Here is a 22,846-nt window from a genome sequence, read left to right as displayed (position 1 = left end):
TGCGAAGCGTGTAGGCAGACAGTTGTGTATAACACATTAACTGAAAGAGTTTTAATGTGAATCCATCAATTTGTGTTTGTTTTTAAAGAATATGCTGGCCAGAGAAATGTGGAGGTATCCACTAGGTCTCCCAAGATCTGTAAATAAAACAAGATATTTTCTATGTATCCTAAAGTAATAGATGAAAGGGTGGGGCTAGGGGTGGTCTGTTAAACCCTTAAGGAACAATAAGCATGAGAAGGATTGCAGAGAAGAGTTGCCAGAAAAAAGTTAATAAAGTATGTTAGTACCCGTTGAGGTGGGGTGGCGGCCTACCAGCCAATGAGAAGGCTTGGAAAGGGGTCCTTAACACACAGGGAAAGACCCTGCTCCAGCCTCCTCGGAGGGGGAGGCCACCATCTTCCCTCCCCGGGACCTAATGCAAGTGCTCTCCCCATATCCCCTGTCCTTTCCCCCACTTCAAACACCCCTTTCTACATATCCCGTCCCCTCCCACCCAAACCCCACTTACCTATGCTCCTCTGTCCTTCGCTGGCGTGGGAAGAGGACTGTTCCTGACACATCTCTATTGCGTGAGTAGCCACCATGGAAAATAAGAAAGGACTACATGTAGTCCCGTCTCCCCTTTACATGGTGACCATTTTGTTTGATTATTTATTTTCATTGATTTTAATGGCTGCCATGGAAAGGAAGAAGGGACTAAATGTAGTCCCTTATTTCCGATGCCTGCTGGCCATTTCTTTTGCTTTTTTTTATCGATTTGAGAAACAGTTTCACTGCTGCTTCTCACGTTGAGAAAAAACATACTATTAGTACCCCAGTACGATGTGCTGGGTGTACTAATAGCAATAGAGCCCTCAGAGGGGCGGATGGTAATGCCCTTGGAGTGGGGCATAACCGGTTTGGTAATGCCCCCATGGCTACACCAAAGCCCTCACTTCGCTTGAGCTTGTAACTATGACCCTGGGAGCATTGCTTCAGTGATCACAGACTGATTTTCTGTCTAAGTTTCACAACACAGAAGAAACTGATTCTTGCTATTAAGAAGATGTTGCTATGGATCTCCCAAACTAGCCAGACCTTGATTTCATTGTTGATAGATGCTGCCCAGGTTTTCCTATTAAAACCAAGCAGAATACAACTTGTGCCAAGAGCTGTTAAATGGCAGGTGTGAGAAATGACAACACTCTTAATTATTAACTCTGATTCCTTCTTCTTTATGTCCGTTATGATGTCATGTTAGATCTAATTGTTGATCGGTGCTGTTAACTCATGTATGTGCTCATGGCTGAGCACCAAAGGGACTTAGAGTTAAGCGTGTTGTCACTTTCCATAACCGCCCAATTTCTGGATTTTGCTGCAGTAAAGCAGATCATTTTACCTCTGTTGTAACTGCAGGTTTTGGAAGAGTATCATATGTGTATGTTCCAGAGCCCACTGCCCATGGCTACTCTGTATGTTGCACCAATTAGTGGAAACGATTGTGTCTCACTGGTCTTCTGCCCTGGCCCATATCCCTCTGTCTGGGACTAACCAGATCCCAACTGTCATGGCCTTCAGCCACTGTCCACTTTGCAACAATTAGTCAAAAAACGGTGGTCCATATCCCCTCACTAATGAATAACAAGATCCAACCAGTCATGGCCTTTGACCATGGCCCTTACACCATCTTTTTTTCTCCCTTCTTTCATTTCCTTGGTAGTTTTCTGACAAATTCCTATAGAAGCATACCACTTTCACCTTCTTGCCACCATCCATTACAGCAGTAATTATTTCTGTGGTAATGTGGTATTTGTTAATTCACTGCAGTAATGGGAAAATGCTTGAAAATGTAAAAGTCTTCCCCAACCCAACTTCTACTCTTGTTATGGGCCCATCCGTCTTTCTTGGCCCCCCCCCACGTCGGATTGTCAATCTTCCCTGACACTTTTTTATTATTCCCTTTCACCCGCTTGTTCCTGTGAAACATTTTCTTTTTCATTTTAAGCACACATTACAATAACATGGGGTTGATGTAGTAAAATGAAAACAATCTGACACAGAACGGGCCCCTCCAGCCCTCCTGAAACTCTGACCTCTATACCCTAGGTGAAACCACCACTTTCCCTTCTCCGAATATTATTTTTTTGGAGCCCTTATCCTTTTTGGATTACCATGTGATTGTCACGGGAATCATGTTCATTGAGCAAAACAAATAAAAGCAACTTTTCAATTCAGAAAAACCTCAGTGCAGCAATGCACCACGGGAGATATACATAGTTGGTCCATGGCCTACCAGCTTCTCCATAAATGTTTTCAAAATCTAGTTGACAGATTTACAAAGAAACTAAATAAAATGACTTCTGTGATGCCTGTCCCCAAGTTGTTTCTTATTTGGTGCAAGTCCATACGGCAACTTTTTTGCTAAAGGTGAATACAAACACCTTTTTTTCTATTGGAAAATAAATATGAATAGGCTAAAAACAACCTTTTAATTCTTAATAACTCAAGTTTTAGCAGCCTGTTATAGCCAGATGGCAAATGACCGTGTATATGACGCCACTGCCCTGAGAAAACAGAGCTACAAACCTTAAAACATTTGCTGATAAAGTGCACAGCGCTTAAGGAAAACCGATTTTTTTTTTGTTGCGCATTTTGTAGATAACCTGGTTATGAAACACTTCTAACTATTGCAGCTTTAAAATGTGTAGGGAAGATCAAATTGGTCGATATTGAAGGTTAAGGGTAATGTTGGGGCCCTACAGAGACCAACACTATCTGTATGATGTTACACCACATACCAAGTATTATATAACATAGACAATGAGTATGCTATTATCTTTATGTGTTGATGCTATACGGGTCACATTTATTAATGGCATGTATATTGAAATCACTTTTAACAAGTATTTGATCATTTATGATGAAATAGGGGCAAATCAAGTAGTGTGGTTCCACTCGCTGTGGAAAAGTTTTATAACACATTCTTTAGAAATGTTATGGGAACATTCTCACACTGTAAGGACATAGTTTTGCTCTGGTTATTGAACATAAGATGTAATAATGCATTGTAATATGAATTATTATATAATTGTTTTATTAATGTAATATTTTCAAAATTGTAGTATTTGTATTTGTGAAAGGTCAATTGTTTGACCATAACTATAAAAAAAGAAATGTGTAAACGTTTAACTAATCGTACACCAAATGTTCAGTTCTAGGGGAGGTGGGTTGTGCCACATATTTATTTCAGAAAATGTAAGCCATTTGAATACATATTTACTGCCTTTTCACTGCTGATCAACAAACAGTAGTTATTTCTTCACAATGGAAAGCATGAGTGAAAATAAAAAGCATACACCTTTGCAGAACTCACACAGCCTACTAAAAGTATGCCAACACAAATATGGAAAAAAGACAGATACAATTTAAAAAAAAGATCATGAGCAGTTGGACCTGACAGCACATGTTCTTCCCTAGTTAGATCTAATCTGGAACTGTGGACAAAAGCATCACATGATTAGTATGTATCAGTAAGAACAATACCTTCCCCAGCTCATGGCTAGATAATAACATTGTAATGGTCTATAGAAAGGGCATACGGAGTTCTCCTAGTAACTAATGGATGTTAGCAATGCTTGAGATACCCTCCAGAATCGTTACCAAAGTGTTGCTAAATGAGCTCACTGCTTGGCGTAATGATAATAACAGTATTCCCCTGCCCCCGAATCAAACAGGGTTTAGAAGAGGCTCCTCCACTTTATATAACTTAATTACATTAACATCTCTGGTTGAGAACACTTGGAATGGGCGTTATTGCTGACACATGTGGCATTCCTTGACTTTAGTTCGGCCTTTGACACTATTCAAAGGGACAGACTATCGTGCAAGTTAAATGCATTAGGCATTCCCAATGGATTGTTATGGATGATCATCAAATTACATACTAACACTTGAGTAAGAGTTGGACTTCATGGCGAGGGCCGAATAACTAGGTGGTATCCTACTTGCCGAATTGTCTTGCATACTCGCACCCACACTATTTAATCTATACTTAACAGCTTTACAACTTGCTCTAGATGTTTCAGGGCACTCTGCTGTTAAGTCTGGTGGGATCTGCATAACCTGACTTGGATATGCTGACAATATTGTTAGAATTAACTACATCCCTTCGGAGGCTACAGCACAAGCTTAATGGTTTGGGCAAATATGCATTTTGAAATGGTCTGAAAATCAATGTAGTTAAGACCAAAATTATGGAATTGAAGCAGCATAACTTCAACAAAAGTAAGCACTAATCAACCATAAATGAGAACCTGGTTGAGGTTGTTACACAATATAAATACTTGGGGGTCATTATCGATTATCGTTTAACCTGGCGGGGACATTGGGAGTACACTGAGAATAAGAATGATCAGCAAATGGGTGCACTTAGCAAGTTCATGGAGAACAATGGAGGCTGTTCTACTGAAACCATTTTAAACATCTAACAGGCCAAAGTTATATGTCTCAATCATATCGAATGAAGGTATGTGGCAACAAATTGATACAACAACTGAAGAGATCAGAGGGTTAAGTCCTGAAGAAAGTGTTGATACTGCCTAGGACAATGGCCAGCGAATATATACTGTAAGAATATGGGCTTGCTAGTGTTGAAAACATGATCAGAATACAATTAATGCAGCAGCATAGAAAATAATTGAAATGGATCATAACACATTTCTTTATTTGATTGCTATGTATTATTAGAAGAGAGAAACACCCATGCGTAATAGCTACTGAAATGGGCCTACAGGATCTCGGTGTGTTGGACTAATATCATGGGACTGGGCACTATGCAAACTGAAATTTGTAAGTTTAAAAATCTGATAAAGAAATGCCTAAATATTGCTGCTAGAGAGCAACTGTTGGTCAATTTGGATATGAAAAGTAACTGTAAAGAATTTCTGGATTATGTATGTCAACAAATCATGAAACCTAAATATGTATGTGCCTATCCTGAGGCCAGTCTAGTGAGGCAGTATATGCTCATCAAATTCAACTGTGTTGCTTCTTATGAAATTATGGGAGCTTGGGCTGGAATCCCTCGAAATAAGCATAAATGTAGGATGCAGTGATACTGAAATAGAAACCATAAGGCATCTTTTTACCAATTCTGAGAGTTTTAAATTTGTAACAGGACAATTTTTAAGTAAATATAGGAATGATGTTCTCAGCCTTGCTAACCAGGAATTATGGAATTGTTTTAAGTGGTGATGATTTTAACATTTTGTTTTATGGTGTAAACTATTGTGATTATGTATTGAAGATACTATGAGAAACCTGAAGTTGTCTCACCCACTAGTCCCCAGGGATTTTTCGTCCATGTGGCAAGGACACAGCCATCTCTTTTGGATCCAGTTCCTGGGGGTGGACCAGTGTGGGAAGATCACCTGGATGGGTGGTCTTTGGGGAGTGGAAGTGGGACACTGGATGGCGAGACACAGTATCCCCTTCCCTATAACAACTTTACCCCCTTTAGGATATTTAGGCATTCAACCCCCCCCCTTTTCCGACATGAATACTTTCCCACGGACAACTCACTGTGAGCAAAAACAGACTAACACCCGAGCTGTATACCTGACATGTCCCAATACAATGGTCACGCAGGGTCAGGCAATTACTGATCATTACACCCACCTGACTTCCATCACACTTCCCCACACAGATAAAAGGTTGGAGCAGAAAAGCACACGCTGAGCGAGGCAAAGCACACAAGGAGGCAGCAGTTCCAATATGGCGGTTTAATACAAGGCAGAAGAAGGCAAGACCAAAAAGGATTGCAAGGAGGGAAGTGCCCTTGACTTTTTCACCGAAATACCACATCTTTCATGAGCCTTCGACTATAGGAAACACAAGACCTGGAATTAAAGCCATACTATACTGCATTGTGTGGCGTAGGTACCTGGGGCTCTCCTGCGTCGATAGTCAAGGAGGGTGAAAAGCGTTTGCTGCCATGGTACTGTCCTTGGCTCCTTCAACAAAGCAGAACAAGCTAAGTCAGCACAGTTGGTGAGTTGGGGAGACTGATACCAGAACGGTCTGTGTGAAAACCATGGTTGCAAGCGGTAAAATTGTAGAAAGAAGATTATTAAAGCAGAAGATGAGTGAATGAACTTTGAAGCTAAGATTCAATAGCATAGACAGAGTGGTCTGGCATCATGTGGGTGCCCATTTAAAAATCTATGTTAGGTATCCAACGGAAAAGGTGCAAACGTTAAAAGAAAGAAAATTGTGAAATTGAAGTGTTCCTGCAACAGGTCAAGCCAAACCCTGTGCATATTTGAACGTCTTTGATACTTGTTATAAAATTAACATTGGTCTGAGCCCAGCTGAGCGAGACTAATTGTGTTGAAGGGATCTGAGCCTGGCTGAGGGGGATCTGGGGTGAAAATGAGTTACCCAAAAAGGAATAACCTATGAACATTGCGTGATAAATTGAAAGGTGAAAGACAGGCTCGAGCCCGGCTGAGGGAAGCCTGTGCAGAACTTTTGTGCTAAAAGGATCTGAGCCCGACTGAGGGGGATCCGGGGTGAATAGTGAATCACCCGATGTAAATACTTGTGAAATCTAAAGAGGAAAATAACTCATTGTTTATTTGGTTGCATTGGGACCCTTGAGTGAACAGACTTTGAGAAGCAAGGAGACTTTCACTCCAAAGCCCCTGATGCTAATGATTGAAGTGTACCTTGTGCTAAAGAAGCCAGAGACTGTGCTGCGCTGGAGTGAACCGCCTTGTCCCGAGCTGAAACCATGGGGAAGGGAGGCCATCAGCCTGAACACCTGACATATCATTCTGAACACTTTTTCAGAACGTTACTCCTCACACTATTTTGTTCTTAGAGGTAAGGATTGGCAATAGGTTATTTAGTATAGGTCCTTTTATTTTGACAAGAGACCACTAGTACTGCATTATTATTATTTGATGGTTGTAGCTTGCTCCCATCGGTAGATTTAGGCTTATATAGGTGATTATCACACCCTTTTTGAAGTTCAATAAACACCTTTGAACTGTGGTCACGTGTGTTTGTCTTACTGTTGATGCCATGCCTTACTTACAATACTGAATGATCTGGTAAACTGTGAAAACCATTTTTTATGTGTACTGCATTGATGTGATGGATTAGTATAAAGTCATTTGACTATACGTATGTTAATAAATAAAACTTTTTTAAAAAGTCACATGGGCATAACATATTCCAACTGCACTTCACAATAATGTGATGTGTGTAGTTACAGGATCTCCCATTACTGATAGGCTTAGGGACTGATCAGTCTTGCCAAAAAATATGAGAAAAAGCAAAGTAAGTAAAGCTGACGACGTTACTTACCTGCAAAAATCAGGTCATGATGCAGAACATTGAAAAATTATATGATGTCCCATTGAAGTCTATGAGTGGAAAGTGTCAAAAATAAAATCTTTCCTAACATGTGTCCGTTGGCATGCTTAAAGTCAGTTGTATCTCTCCACATTATTTGGCTTGATAGATTGAGTTTGAGGTGAGTTTAATTTGTTTGTGGTTTGTGTTGAAGTAGTGTGCATTCCCTTGAAAATGTAAATAAATACATAACTTAAGCAAGGTGGAGATGGAGGAGGGTTTTTTGTTTTCGTTTTAGGAATGATCTCTGTAAGGATAGTTCTGCTTTCTTTCCTCTATAATATCAAATAGTGTCAAGGAACCAAAGGTTTTATCATAACGGTTAAACAGCAGGAGGATTGTTTTTCGGGGTTATGCAAATATGGGGCGGCAGTTCTGGGCTGGGCATTTTATTATCATACTTACTTTTGCCTGTTCTATTGCTGTGGTAGTGACAATTGTATTTTATTTCTACCCCAGGTAGATCTGGCAAAACATTAAAAGTGGTCATATAGATAGGGCTGGTAGGTAAAAGCAGGAAGGCACCCTGATAAATGCTGATTCAGGTTTGATGTATTCTGATTGTGGTATGGTTGAAGGCTATTGAAAAGGGTTCCCCTTTCTGTATATCAGTATTGTGTTCTAGATAGGAATACAATATGTGGACAAAGGGAAAAGTTATTGGGAGGAATAAAGAGTCTGCCACCTACACAGGGAAAGGTGAATGAGTACAGTGTGTGTGCCGTATAGCCCATTCAGAACCACTCCTCTGCATCTCTGTACATTTCCCTGCCCTCTCAGGATTGCAAACAAATGGAGTCAAAGAGTGTGTGGTAGAGGGTTGATTGTCTATTGAGTGACTGGAGCTAACACAAGAAAATGGGCAAAGAACAGTCAAGGCAGATGGAGACCCCTCTGCTCCTTTCATATATTCCAGCTTTAACAGTGCAACTTGCAAGTTTCTTGAACTATGCAATGAATCCAATTAATCCAATGGTGTGATCAGTCCTTTCCCAGCGGTGACCTCTCCCCATGTGGCCAAGGGACGGCAGCCGCTACCTAATGGTGCCACTCAGGGCAGCTATTTAAGGGAGGACCGATCACATGGGGGGAGGCAACCCTTAAGGGAGTGACATGACATCATCGGATTAGACATAGTATTCCCCTTTCTTTTGAGGACACCCCGTTCATTCCCCATGCCATTATGGTAAACTGTCGTACCCCCCACCCACCTATGAAGAGTCATGAAAACACTGTCCCATATTCTGCATAAAAGTAATCAAGAACAGACTTGCCTTTCAAGGTGACTGAGAAAACTGTCCCAGAACTTTGCATACAAGTTGCCAAAAATGGACTAGTATTTGTATTTTATTTATTTCTATAGTGCACCAGGCCCACGGCCATCTGGGCGCATCACGTAGGTTAAAAAAAGTATAAACATAGATGATCAGGCTAATAAGCAGTACAAGAAACAAGAGAGCATTTACAGAATTATATACCGATTCAGATTATAAGGACAGCTAATTACATATTTACACACAGAGTTAAGCCGTAGGCAAGAGCATGAGAAGTCGCTAGCGAGCGGTCTGAATCAAGGGCAGGTTTTGGTCAGACTTTTATTTCCCTAAATCTGAAAGTACTGTGACAAAGAAGATGATCCAAGTAACGAAGATTAATAGAGGACAGGAATGCAAGCCGTGCTCTAGTTGTTCAAGAACATGTCTGATGCTAGGAGATTTAAACCGGCAAACCAGCTGACAAGCAGACCCTGGCTGGAGAACTAGAATCCACTCTGTATCGACCGAGGGACTGTGGCCTTGGTGCAAGGTCCGTGGAGCCCACTGGCTCACCGAAGAGGTAGAGCAAAGCTGAAAAAAGGGTATGGGATACTGTGAGGATGCCCAAAGTAGAATAAAGGTTCCAGAGAGTTCACAGATACTGTGAAGAAGCCTCCACACTGCCCAGGCCTGGAGAGATGCTGAACAGATGAGCAGGAGATGCAAGAGAGACAGAAGCTACAGTGCAGAGGCAGCAGAAGGGAGCAGAATGCAGAAGAGCAACCACAGGCATACCACAGGAGAATCTGCACACGTCAACGAGAGCCAGTGAGTCCTTCCAAGGGTAGCAGGGACACTGGGGCATATTGGCAAGCCTGCACAGAGCAAATAATGACAAATGCAATATATTAGAAAGAACAAGCGATTGAAGGGAAGAGACAAGAGACTGTTAAGTTTGTAAATGTATGCCAAATACATATGAGGCAACCGCTGGAGAGAATACCAGGCAGATTCAAGTCATGAGAGAAAAACCCTGAAAAGAGAATATAGCAGGCATATTTAAGTTACAAGAGGAAAGCCCTGGAAAGAGCATATGTCAGGGTGTGTTCATATAAGAAAGCCCTGGCAGGAGAGTATACCAAGCAGTTGCAAGTATGTTCATATAAGAAAGCCCTGGCAGGAGAGTATACCAGGCAGTTTCAGGTATGTTTCTATGAGAAAGCACTGGTAGGGAAGCACGCCAGGCAAGGACAAGTTGAACAGTGTACATGAAATACATCACCTAAAGAGGTCCTGAGAAGGATATATCAGGACTAGAAAAGACTGTATTTAGACATATTGAAAAGGAGTGAAAATCTAGCAAGAAAGTACACCAGGTATCCTACCGAGATATAGACTCACAGCCAAGTTGTCTTATTTACCAGTTGTGTAGCTGATCAAGAGAAACTTAAGGAACTAACATTCTTTGAAGTGTAAAATAGAGTGAGGAGAATTCCAGGGGAAGGAAACCACTGTCTGGAACAAGTAACTCTATTCTTCTGGAACGTTTCTGTTGGAGTTGCACAATTCCTTTTTGAACATTAGTACACTACTCAAGGCAAAAGACATGTTCCCTTTGACCTTAGAGTTGACTTTTCAAATGTGAGGGACAAAATAGTACTTTGGACACAGGACATTTTGCTTTGGACATTCGCACAACTGACAGACAATTACTTTTCTTTGAGGTAGGGAAATACCTATTAGTGTAGGGACTGAGAGGCATTCCCCAACACCCTTTTCTTTTGTCAATACATATTTATGGCCAAATCCATTAACCCCCTGTGTCCAAGTCTCATTCCTGGCTCCTCACAAATGGCAACTTCTGACACAAAGTAACAGATAAACAAAACACCCAGCTAAAGTGACTTACAATATGGATATATTAAGGTGGGCATTAGAGAGGCAACATGGAAAGTTAAGTCCTAGACAGGGGGCATCTACTACGTGGTTGGAGGGGGTGACAACTAGGCAGAATGAGTCCAAGATAAGGGGTTGGAGGGACACTAATGACAGCCTGTGAGGACATTTTAAGTTTGTTCAGACCAAGGGAGTGGTGGGGTCGCCTGTGCTACTATGCCCCCAGATAGTAGACGGAAAGAAAGATACTGGAGAGGATGACCAAGATAATGAGACTGCAGAAGATATGATAGACTTCTTTTTTAGTGTACTTACTATAGTGCTGGAAGGACAGTTGCCAGAACATGGTGCACAGGCATTGGGGGCTGCCCAGCCACCGATAAGAGCACAACCCCAATTTCAGTGTCACTTGCACTGGATTCCAGGCGTAGTGCCTCGCGTATCATTTGGACCCCACAAATGCATTATGTGCCTCCATCTTAGACTCTATCTGTGATGAGGGAATGTATGCAATACATGATGGATACTATGATCATTCAGGTGGCACTCTGACAGCTGCCAGAAAGGCCTGCGGAAGAGGAGGAGCATTGTGCCTGCGTACTGCCCAGGTCCCATGGGCACCTGGTGATCTATGGAGTTTGGCTAAAGAGTTTTTTCAGTATTAGAGATGAACCACAATAGTTAATTGAGAAGATTCTCACAGTTATACAGTACTACAAACCTGATTTAGCTGACATTAATCAGCTCATGAAAGTGGTGATTATGGCAATTCTGGAAATCTGACCCAGAAGGAAATACTGGGCAAAGATAGGGAACTTTAAGAAGAACAAAGGAGAATCACCAGCAGATTACTTAGATCAACTTAAGATAATGTTCACCCAGGACTTGTTTATCACTTAACCACACACAACTGCACAGGAGGCCATAGCACATTCCTTTTTATGTTGGTCTGTTACCTATGATAGAAGCATCATTTTAAAAAGTATGCATTGAACGGCAGAATAAACCCTTATCAGAGATAGTGTTGGTTGAAAATCATTGTACAGTATGTCAGGAGCAGTGGAAGGAGATTAATGAGACTAAACTAATGGCCTTACAATTGCAGAACTGACAGGGACAGGTGCACACCACTGGTCCGAGAGGGGAATTCAGACTAGGATTTGGGGGTACACTTTGGGGCAGAGTAAGAGAGTTGCCACAACTAGGGGTTGGAGGACAACAGGGGCAACAAGGATACATGGGACAAAATGATCCAAAGGGACAAATGGGGAATCATCCCTCCTAAACCCCGGGATACTAGATATATCCACTATGTTCTAACTACTGCAAGCAGGTTGGTGATTTGGAAGAATGAGCACCCTTGCAGACATTAGTGACCCTATTTGCAGAATGCCCAAGGATAGCATTCTGCCCTAAGTCCTCCAGTAAGGAGATCAGGCCCTTCCTCAACATGAACATCAAGGCTTCCCTGCCTGTACATACCCTAGTGCACCTTCTTACATTCATGGTCCCCCTTTGAATCCTCAGGTGGATCAAGACCGATTCTAACTGAAGTTAAGAGTGGAGGTTTTGATGGAGGCTTTGGTACCATTAGACAAGGAAGGACCATATATTTAATTTAAAATAGATGGAAGATCCATAACGTGCTTATTGGACACCAGTGCTGGTAAGTCAGCTCTATTGGTGGATAGTTTTCCTTATGTGCCTTTATCCACAGACAGTGCAAGAGTGGTAGGGATGTTTAACATTCCGAAAGTACACCCGGTCATAGAGCCACTCACAACCATTTTGGGCCCTATCACCAATTCACATGCTTTCCTTCTCTGTCCTTGGTCTCAGTTCAACTTGTTAGGTAGGGATTTACTATGTAAGCTCTGGTGCACTATATATTGCAACCAAGATGGGGTGTTATTTAACATTTGCCACAATATCGCTGAGGCTGGCTTAGTGACCCTTCTGGTTACCCCAGCGGAAAAGTTGTTAGGAGAAGGAGGGTTGACAGAGGATTTGAAAGAATTGATTAATTTGATACAGGCTTACATGTGTTCAATGCACTACAACGAGGTGGGTTGTATTTGCAATGTTAAAACTTTCCAGATTACAATTGGCGTTTTAATAAACGTCCCCATGTTCCCCTATAGCAGATGAAGCTATAAGCGGAGCAAGGTATCACCTCGGTCATTGAATCACTCTTGAAAGAGGGAATAATTGTCCCTACCACTTGCCTGTTATAGAGTCAAGAAACAGAGCATCTTGTTTTGTCAAGATCTGAGAGCCATTAATGATGGGGTAGTCCCCTCATTTCACATTGTGCCAAATCTCTCCACATCTCGTATTCCCCCAGTGCAACACATTTTACCATAGTTAAATTATGCTCACAGTTTTTCTCAGAACCCTAACTTAAGGACAGTCAGCATCAGTTCACATTTTCATATAGGGTCTCTCAGTACATCTAAACTGATATGTCTCAAGCATCCCCTACCCTGTTTTCTCAACAGCTGAAAAAAATCTTAGATGGCATTAAATTCCCTGGGCATTCAGTGTTAGTCCAGTACCTAGATATGATATGATATATGGCATTTATAAAGCACCTATACACAAGTCTTTCAAGGTGCGATGAGGCAAGCGAGGCGGGACAGAGGGAAGACAAAGACAATGAACTCACTAGGCCCAGTGACATTGAGATCGCGCAAGTGCAGGTGAGGGGGAGGGTAAGTGTGGGCGGTAAGGGAGAGGGGCAGTGCAATACATAGGATCAACAGTAAAGAATAAATAAAGTAAATAAAACAGTGGTAAAAGTGCGTCCAGTTAGTGGCAAGTGCAGGAATAAGTGCAGCCATCAAGTGTCAGGAGCTGATGACACTTTACAAATAGCCTCATGTTCCTATGTGTGCTGTAAGGAACTCATGGTGGCAACAGTACAGACAGACACAAGTGATCACAGTTCAAGGGTGTTTATTAAAATGTAAATGCAGAGTGGAAAATTCCTAACCTATCCTAAATCTAGTAAGGGAGCAAGATTCAACCATCGTATGAAAAATAAAGCAGTCCTTGTGGTGTCTTGTCAAAGTAAAAGGCCTATGCTAAAAAAAATATTGCCAAATCCTCACAACTAATTACCGAAAGAGTGTGGGATAGGGTTTTCAATGAAGAAAGAAGTGTTCACAAATAATAAATCAGGATGTGATTGCCAGCGGTCTCCCTTCCCCACGTTTTGGGCACGGGACAAAGTGGTTCTCCTAAGCACAGTATACACTCGAGCTTTCACAGCACGAGACTGCAGTTCCGTTCCAGCTATCAAGTTCTTCGATGGTTAAGTCTCAATTCAATGAAAGTCTCTTGCCTGCAAGGGCCTGATATGTTCAACAAAACAAACAAAAAAGTTCCTTTCCAAATATACTTTGGTGATGTCTTTTCACCCCTGGATCGCCCCTCGGTCGGACTTGTATACAAATGCCAAGGGGGACAATACTCCTGGCATTCACAAATCTCAATGTCTTTTCAAACAATTGACTGAAGACACCCCTCGATCGGGTGCACTCCTCTCAATACACTGTTCATGGGACGTCAGGCTTCATCCCTTCTTGCTAGCATCCCTCTGCATGGTTCACTCTTCCCCACTTGTCATTTGTATCTTTCTCATTCATTTCTTGTCATGCGGGACTCACTTCCCTTTGCTTCACACAAATATGTCAGCCAAAGACTTTCAACTGTACAGAGGATTTTACAAGACCCCAGTATGACCACTTTGACCCCCTTTCATCGTTTCCGAAGGAGTTGTGGTTACAGTAGTTTCTACCAACGGGTAATCGCCCAGAGTTTACTGCGTGAGTACACGTGTGGTGCCGGAATACTCTGTTGCTGTTTTACTCATTTTCTATTAATAGCTCTTTAAGCCTTTTACAGTTCAAATTAGCCATTTGCTACTTTTTGTTCAACACAGTTCAGTTTCTTATCGACTCTCCCCTCGACTCACCTGCTGTGATAAACTGCTTGGCTTTTTTTCTCTTTGGAGTCAAGGTTGGTACCACAGAGACAAGCGTCTCTCCCTGGCTTGGTAATCAGAAGAGGAGGGTCTTGTGTACCGTTGACATCTTCTGCAACACACGCAGGCTAGTGTTTGTGGTTTTAGGATTCTTTCTGCAGAGGTTTCACGTGCTTTGGTTGTAAAGGGCAAGGTCACTTCTCTCCTTGTCATCCTCTCGGTATGCGCCCTCTTTCTCTTCCTATTGAACTGCCGTGCTGAGTTAGCTCTCATGTCATGCGGTCTGCCTTGCTCCACCTGTTCTCTCGTGCTCTACCTTTTATCCCTGTGGGGAAGGGAAAGGGCCGTCAGGTGTGTGTGATTCTGATCAATTGCCTGAATTTACCTGACCCTTGTATTGGAACATGACAGGTAAACAGCTCTGGTGTTAGTCTGTTGTCTTTCGCGTTGCGTCAAAGTGTTCGTGTTGGAAAAGGTGGGGGTCAAGGTTTTGGAATATCCTATATGGTAGGATGGGGAAAAGGTGTTGAAAGAAGGGGGATACTGCATCTCACCCGCCTGTGTCCCACTCCCATTACCCAACGATACCCCATCCAAGTGATCCTCCCTCAGGAACTGGATCCAATAGTGATGGCCATGTCCTGGCCACCTGGATGGCAGATGCCCGGGGACTAGCTAGGGAGACACCTTCAGGTTTCTCACAGTGTAAATAGGATACCCAAGTACACAGCAGCACTGTCCAAAAAGTGCCATAAATCATCAAAAAAGAAGCAACTTCTATGTAGACATGTGGTACATTAATTGGGGGCTTGATATTACAATGTGACACAAAGTGATAGCATATTGCTGGAAAGAGGCAGTGAATAAAGTACCACAAACTGTTTGCCAGCTGAGAGTAATTTTAGGCATTGTAGGGTACTGCTGAACGTGGATGCTAGGTTCCTCTCAGATTGATAAACGCCTGCAACACTACACCAAAGCCAACATGTAGAACCTTTACAATGGACTCTGTGTGCTAAGGAGGCATTTACAAGTATAAAGAGAAGTGTACTTGAAGCTCCAGCTCTGGGTCTGCCCAACTATACGAGGGAGTGCATATTATACTGCTATAAAAAGAACAGGTTTTCTCTATCTGTTTTGACCCCGACACTTGGATTTAATCATAGAGATATAGCCTATTACAGTAAAGAGCTAGAGCTGGTTGCTGCGTGAATACCACCTTGTTTGCAGTCTATCGCTGTGGCCTCACTTGCAGTATAGCAGTGTGAGATTATTATTTAGGGTACCTCCATTCAGGTTGCTGCCCCACATGCAGTATACTGTTTATTGCTGTAAACTAAGACTAAACATATGTCAATATACTGAGTTAGAAAATATGAAATAATGCTTTTAAACTCTTCCAACATTCATTTGACTAGATGTCTAGCGCTGAATCCAGCATCTCTGCTTCCGACTGCCTAGGATTTTGAAGCACATGATATATAGCCCCATGATTGAGCTGCCATTACTGATTGTCTGTTAACACCCTGAAGTGATTTAACTGCTACCCCTCAACCTGAGGCTCAACTGACCTATTTTGTAGACTTTTCATGTTACTGGGGCCAAAATGAGAAATTGGTGTCCAGGTATGTAGTGTATGCTGCTGGGGAGCTGCTGGAGATTGGGAGACTGCCTCAGGTTAACTCCACTCAGGTTGCAGAGCCTGTGGCTCTCGATAGGGTATACAAGCTGCTGGCGAAACAGTCTTTTTTTAATTTACCTTGATGACTTTGGTCATCTTTTGTGACAGAGCAGATTCTTAACATGTACATGCTCCCCTATTACAAGCAGTCAGTATAATTACCTGTTGCAATGACTTTGTTTGTTCTCCAGCTGGTTCTACAACAACGCTTACCACTGTAACTGAATCGGAATAATGTCTTCATGCTCCCATTAAAGAATAGTCCTGAACCATCTTCATACAAAACCTTACAGGAATTTGCTTAAAGACAGGAAAATGCTCCCTCTATTGAGAAGGTTAATTGGATACAAAAAGGTGCCTATTGCTCAAAACTTCTTCATGAAGAGATGACCAAGGATGTTTATTCCAAACATATCACTTGTAAATCCGTTTTAGACAGTACCATGGACAGACTTGTGAGGGAAAAGGGGGAATGCTAATTCGTGAAAATGGCACAGGACCATCGTAAAAGATGAGTTATTTGATTCCAGAATACCACTGGAAAGTTTGCCACTGTCTTGTGTTATGCACCCTGTTGCCCAATTGTGCTTCAGGTGTGAATGCACTGTGCTTCTTCACTGTCGTTTAAACACTTAGAATGTGACTAACATAATGTAGGTTCCATTATGGCAATTATAGAACCATTCATTTGGATCAGACAAATACACACAGTACATTGGGCACCCCTCTAAGGCCTACCATTGCTATTGCCCATTTCAGTGCTGGTAAAGTAGACAGCTGACTGGTGAATGTAGGGTGATATGTTAGACACGTGAGAAGGGATACATCACGTATCATATGGCATTACACATGGCATCACCATTCTAAGTGTCAGTGTCGAATGGGGTTGGTTGCAGCATTTTGAAAGAGTTGGCCTATGTGTGTGAGTAGAGGCTGAGGAGTTGTTGCTTGTTTGATGATTTGACGGTCAGATCAATGAAGTTGGTTTGCACCTTTGCTTGCTGTATTGTGCTATATGGCATAGCAAGGTGCAGGAGTTAGGGAATAACTGTCTGATGTAGTAAATCTCCTAATGTATTTTCCAATAGAATGGAGATATCTGATGGTATAGCAACAGCAGATTGTGTTGCTTATGTTGGGATCCTCCAGGAAATGCATGTGTCACATTACAGGCTGGATGGCTTTAATGAGGGGTGACCTTGCCATTGAAAATGCAAAGCCTTGGAGATGGTGTAGGAGGTGACAGTGGACTGTGGCCAAGTGTAGGGTGTTGATGTTGAAACACTGTGCACGTTGTCAGTTGGGGAACTTTGGCAGTAGGTTTAGGTGGTTTTAACCATGCAGATGAGATTGAATTTAATGGCATGGTTCAGTTGTGGCTGTCTGTGCTGGAGGCACACTCATGATTGTGGTCAAGGTTTGGAGTATTTTCATGAATATTTGTATAGGTATGTGTGGTTATAATGTAGAGGTTCATGTGCATTGATATGTGTTGTTGGTTTGTATTAGTGTCGGTTTGTGTCAGTGTCTGCTGCAGCATGACTGGGGATGCATTGCCAGAACTGTTTAAGCTTGCATGCCACATGTGTTCCTAAACAACTGTTGCAGACCCTTCATTTCTACCTCAGGACCTGCCTATGGTGTTGAGGTCTTGAGGTTTGTGTCTACATACACAATTCTGGTGTCAACAACTGGACAGTGACCTGACCAAAGATACCAATTGTTATGGTGCACAATACATAATACTTGCAGTTTCCTAATGTAAATGCAGCAGAATCCATTATACCAAGATCATATGTGGTGTATGGGTATTCAACTTGGAGAAGGCATTATCGTGTTGTGTGAGTGGTGGTGATCAGCCACTTGCTCAGATGGGAGATGCTGAGAAGCCAATGTTTACTCTCAATTGACTCGTACAATCTATCCATCAGTACTTTCGTGCAAGTGCATATTTCCTATAAGTGTGTTGTGCTGTCTTGGCAGCTTGGTTGCTGATGTACATGTGTTCATGTTGCTTACCGAGGGATAAACTTTGACTGATCCAGTGGTTGAAATTGTACCTATGTGTGTATTGTGTATGTTTTTGTATGTCCACATACATCTCTACATAGGTGCCTTGGGATATTGCAAGTGTCCATTTGGCATCTGCACCTCCCTATTCTTGGGCAATTAATACAAATCACAAACTCACACTGTCAGATTTTGTGGAGTGTGCTTGTATGAGGTATATAATATTATCAGCACAGTTGCTAGTTCAAGGAGTGTCAGCAGGTGTAAGTAGTTTGACTTGCTGTGTGACTCATGGGTATGCTTGTTGCATGGGACCAGTAGAGTTGTGCTTCAGATGTGGGCTTCAGGGGAGTATGGTGGAGTAGAGTTCTGCTGTGTTGGCATATTGCCTCCCATAGCTGGACATTCTGCACATGTTTAAATTATTGCAATAGTCAATGGGCATTTGTTTTGCTTTCTGGTATATTATGGGTTTGACATTGCTATTTTTACCCATAGGAAAATCTTTATTATATTATTGATGTTAGACAATTCATGGACCATAGGTGATCGGACTCATTTAGAATCACAATCCATACGATAAGGAGTGTCCCCAGCATCTTTGCCTAGAGTATTGGCAATGTATACCTCCCACTCTTTCATAGATGCTCCACTAAACAGCTGTTTTGAGGAGTTGGTATCCCTTACAACCTTCCAAAAACCCACCATATTACCATTTCTAGCACAAGCTGCCCTTGAAAAATGTACGCACCCAGATATAAAGCGTTTTTCCGCTTTTTTATGGCAGATGTAAAGTGTTATCCAGCCTCCCATACCCGGCCCATAATATCTACCCTATACCTGATATCATGTCTCAGAATTTTTCTTTTCCACCTGCACTCTAGCTTCGTAAATATGGGAATGCTTTGTGCTAATATTACTGGCAATATTGCCCCTATTTCTTGTTCTGTCAACATGTACAACCCCTGTTATAGTATGCTTGATCTCTTCATATGTTGTTGTACAGCTTGCATTACTATTTTTAAGGTCCATATTCTCAGCAATTAATTTACCCAATCAGTACCTGTTATACCATTAGCCTTCTGAAGTTTAGGCAGGTTCCACCTCACACGATTGCCAACAGTATTGATTGAGATCACAGTGCTTGCACCATAGCAGCGTTGCAGGTTAGTAATATCAAGGACTGAACTCAATGGGGAATGATCACTTTCTTCCTGGGTGATGATACCCATGTCCATCACCAGGGGCAAGGCAATTTGATTTACAAAAATATCATCAATAGTAGGTGCACTGCGCCCATCAACCCTGGTGTATCCACAATGTGCTTCCCCATTACAATACCCATTTAACTTATCCATGAAAATATAATAAGTGTGCCCAAAACATTCAATGTTTGTTATAGCGATCAAACGGTTCGGGCCCGATGCAATATTATAATCAACATCAGAGGGTATTCCTGCATTAAAACCCTCTCCAATGATCATGGGACCACACCTCCCTATTGCCTATTGCATCTTGAATATCCTCCGCTATTCTCAAAATAGCAGTATGGACATCCTTGGTTGGCGGAAAATATAGGTTAATAACCAATATTCCAGTATTCATTAAAGCAAAATTATACATGTTGACAGCTAGGACATGTTCATACCCAGATCGCAGATTGCAGGTTTTCCAATTATTATTAACTCCAGGAAGCAGTTTGCCTTTGAGCCTATTTTAGGGGCCCTTAACAACAGGTTCCTGTATGGTTACAAAGCCATCTAAATCAAGGGGCTCAACACACTGGGTTTCTTGCAGCATTATGAATCCAAAAATCTGCATATTTTCAAGAAGACCTCCTTCCATTTTATAATGTGTATGCATATGTTCCACAAGCAGGCAAGCAATGCCTTCGTGCGGCGACCAATGCCTTTCATGCGGCCCAGCTGATCTTCATTGAGCCTCCCCACCCACACGTTGCCTGCCTCATGCAATTGAATCTATTGGGCCAAACAAAGCAAGCGACGCGCCATCGCATTGCCTGACCCGCACTGCCTGACCTAATGATGCCGGGCACGGCGCCAAAGCGAGGCTGTTGCCTCGTTGCTAGGCAACTAGCGTATACTTCTACAGGCCACATCCGCCGGCAGGCGGAAGCGCCGGCAGCCACACGAAGGCCATACAAAGGCCCCTGTTTGCCCCTGGAGCCTCAGTCAGCCACGCAGCAGCCACCTCGAGGAGAGGGCAGGAGCCCCTCCCCACCCACAACATCCTCAATCCAGCAGCAAGCCAGCTCCTTCGTGCGGCGACCAATGCCTTTCATGCGGCTCAGCTGATCTTCATTGAGCCATCCACCTGGTAAGTCTCTACCTCCCCGCCCACACGTTACCTGCCTCAGAAAATTAAATCTATTGGGCCAAACAAAGCAAGCGACGCGCCATCGCATTGCCTGACCCGCACTGCCTGACCTAATGAAGCCGGGCGCAGCGCGGCGCCAAAGCGAGGCTGTTGCCTCGTTGCTAGGTAACTAGCGTATACTTCTACAGGCCACATCCGCCGGCAGGCGGAAGCGGCGGCAGCCACACGAAGGCCATACAAAGGCCCCTGTTTGCCCCCTGTTCGCCTAACTGTGCGCATAAAGAACATTCACATAAACTGAATTCCAGCCCCTTCGGTGAGTGCTTATATACTGTCTGCACTACTTCCGCACGTTGTGAAAATATGACTCTGCAACTATATGTTATAACCTTTTAGCATCAAAGTAAACACTGTAACCTGTCTCATCAATATATCAGGCTCAGGCCTACGTTACGGCATTGTCTGTACTTTTACAGAGCAGAACAATGTGTTTACCAAGTATCTGGGACCAGCCTACTGTGTAACATTATTTAGTAACCTTTGTCGCCACATTGTCCTAATGAGTTCAGGCCTATTTTATAACGACCTACTGTACTACTAACTTAATGAGTCCAGGCCATTCTCCACCGTCTGCACTCAGACCCTGGTCAAACTAGCCTATTCTGACTTAACATAGCAGACTGATTATATTATTTCTTAGATATGGTTAGTGTCCTACCCGAACCCAGGCGTTGCCTAATTCAGCATTTGTACTATTCTGGACTTAGATGCCACCACACTGCATCATGTGCTGCACCTTAGGGTCGCCAATAGACCACATTTGATTTGTGTTGTGCCCTATGGTCGTCAATAGACCACATTTGATTTGTGCTGTGCCTTATGGTCGCTAATAGACCACATTTGATTTGTGCTGTGCCTTATGGTCGCTATTAGACCACGTTTGATTTGTGTTGTGCCTTATGGTCGCTAATAGACCACATTTGATTTGTGTTGTGCCTCATGGTCGCTAATAGACCACATTTGATTTGTGTTGTGCCTAATGTAGTGCCTATCTAGTGTCTACACATACATTTATTGAGTACACAAACTATTCTTGCTAATAACCTATGAACCTCACTACCCCCATCATTAGAGCCAAGTCACCCACAATGGCCACATTTAGAGGCACCACTCTAACTATGGCTACCCTCCTCCCGTTGCTCCAGAATATCTCACCTCAGAACCGCGCCCACACAACCCCACCACTTTACCCAGATCTACTATCTCCAATAGATTGGATAAACAGATTCGCCAGCCCACCTTCACCCTGCATACCCTGTCCCACACCCCTTAGAAACATAAGACTAGGTTCTCGACTTGTTGCACCCACTACCACATTCCTGAACGCAGCCCCACCGACCATGATTAGAAATGATAGACTCAGCTATCGCACTAATCTTGATACAAAACTCACCAGAATGCTCACCAATCAAACTAAGAACCCCAAGCAGCCTACCTCACTTACTGACCTCCCACCGAGTCACAACCCTGCAATACCTCACTCGCCACCACACACGAAAGCCAACCCTCCACAGACCTCTGTCAAGGGAGCGCTCATCAACGCTCGCTCATTAGTAGCCCACGCTACTGATGTCGCCGACATTATCTCCACTAACCACCTAGACTTTATCGCTATCACGGAGACTTGGCTCCACCCAGCAGCCGGTCCCACAATAGCTCTAGCCACTCCGGACAACTACAACATCATCCGAGCTGACAGAAAAAATGGAATAGGAGGAGGAATAGCAATTATTGCGAAATCCACCCTAAACATCAGAGAGGTAACCAGCACAACCCTACCCTCAGCCGAACTTTTATCCGTCAAACTCCCATTATCTGACACACAAACCATCCTGCTCCATATTATATACAGACCCCCAGAAACCCCCTCCACCTTTGAAGAGGATATCTCTCTCTTACTCACTACCAATTTGAAACCGAAATCCCAAATCATCATTCTGGGAGATTTCAACTTGGGACTGAATGACCCCAATGACAACCAGGCCACTTCCCTTAATGACACGATTACTCATCTAGGCTTCACCCAACACATTAATCAACCTACACATACAAAAGGAAGATCCTTGGATTGGCTTGCAGATGCCAATTGAAACCTCTCACTGACTGACATCACTCCCTGTGCTTGGACTGACCATCACCTTATTACCTTCTCTTTACCTAGAGCCTTACCATCTACCACACGACCCGCAAAGTTACCTCAAATAATCTCCAGAAATAACCGCA

The sequence above is a fragment of the Ambystoma mexicanum genome, chromosome 12 (genome assembly GCF_040938575.1).
Source record: "Ambystoma mexicanum isolate Mex_15411 chromosome 12, UKY_AmexF1_1, whole genome shotgun sequence".
Taxonomy (NCBI): Eukaryota; Metazoa; Chordata; class Amphibia; order Caudata; family Ambystomatidae; genus Ambystoma; species Ambystoma mexicanum.
Note: the sequence above shows the minus strand (reverse complement) of the source record.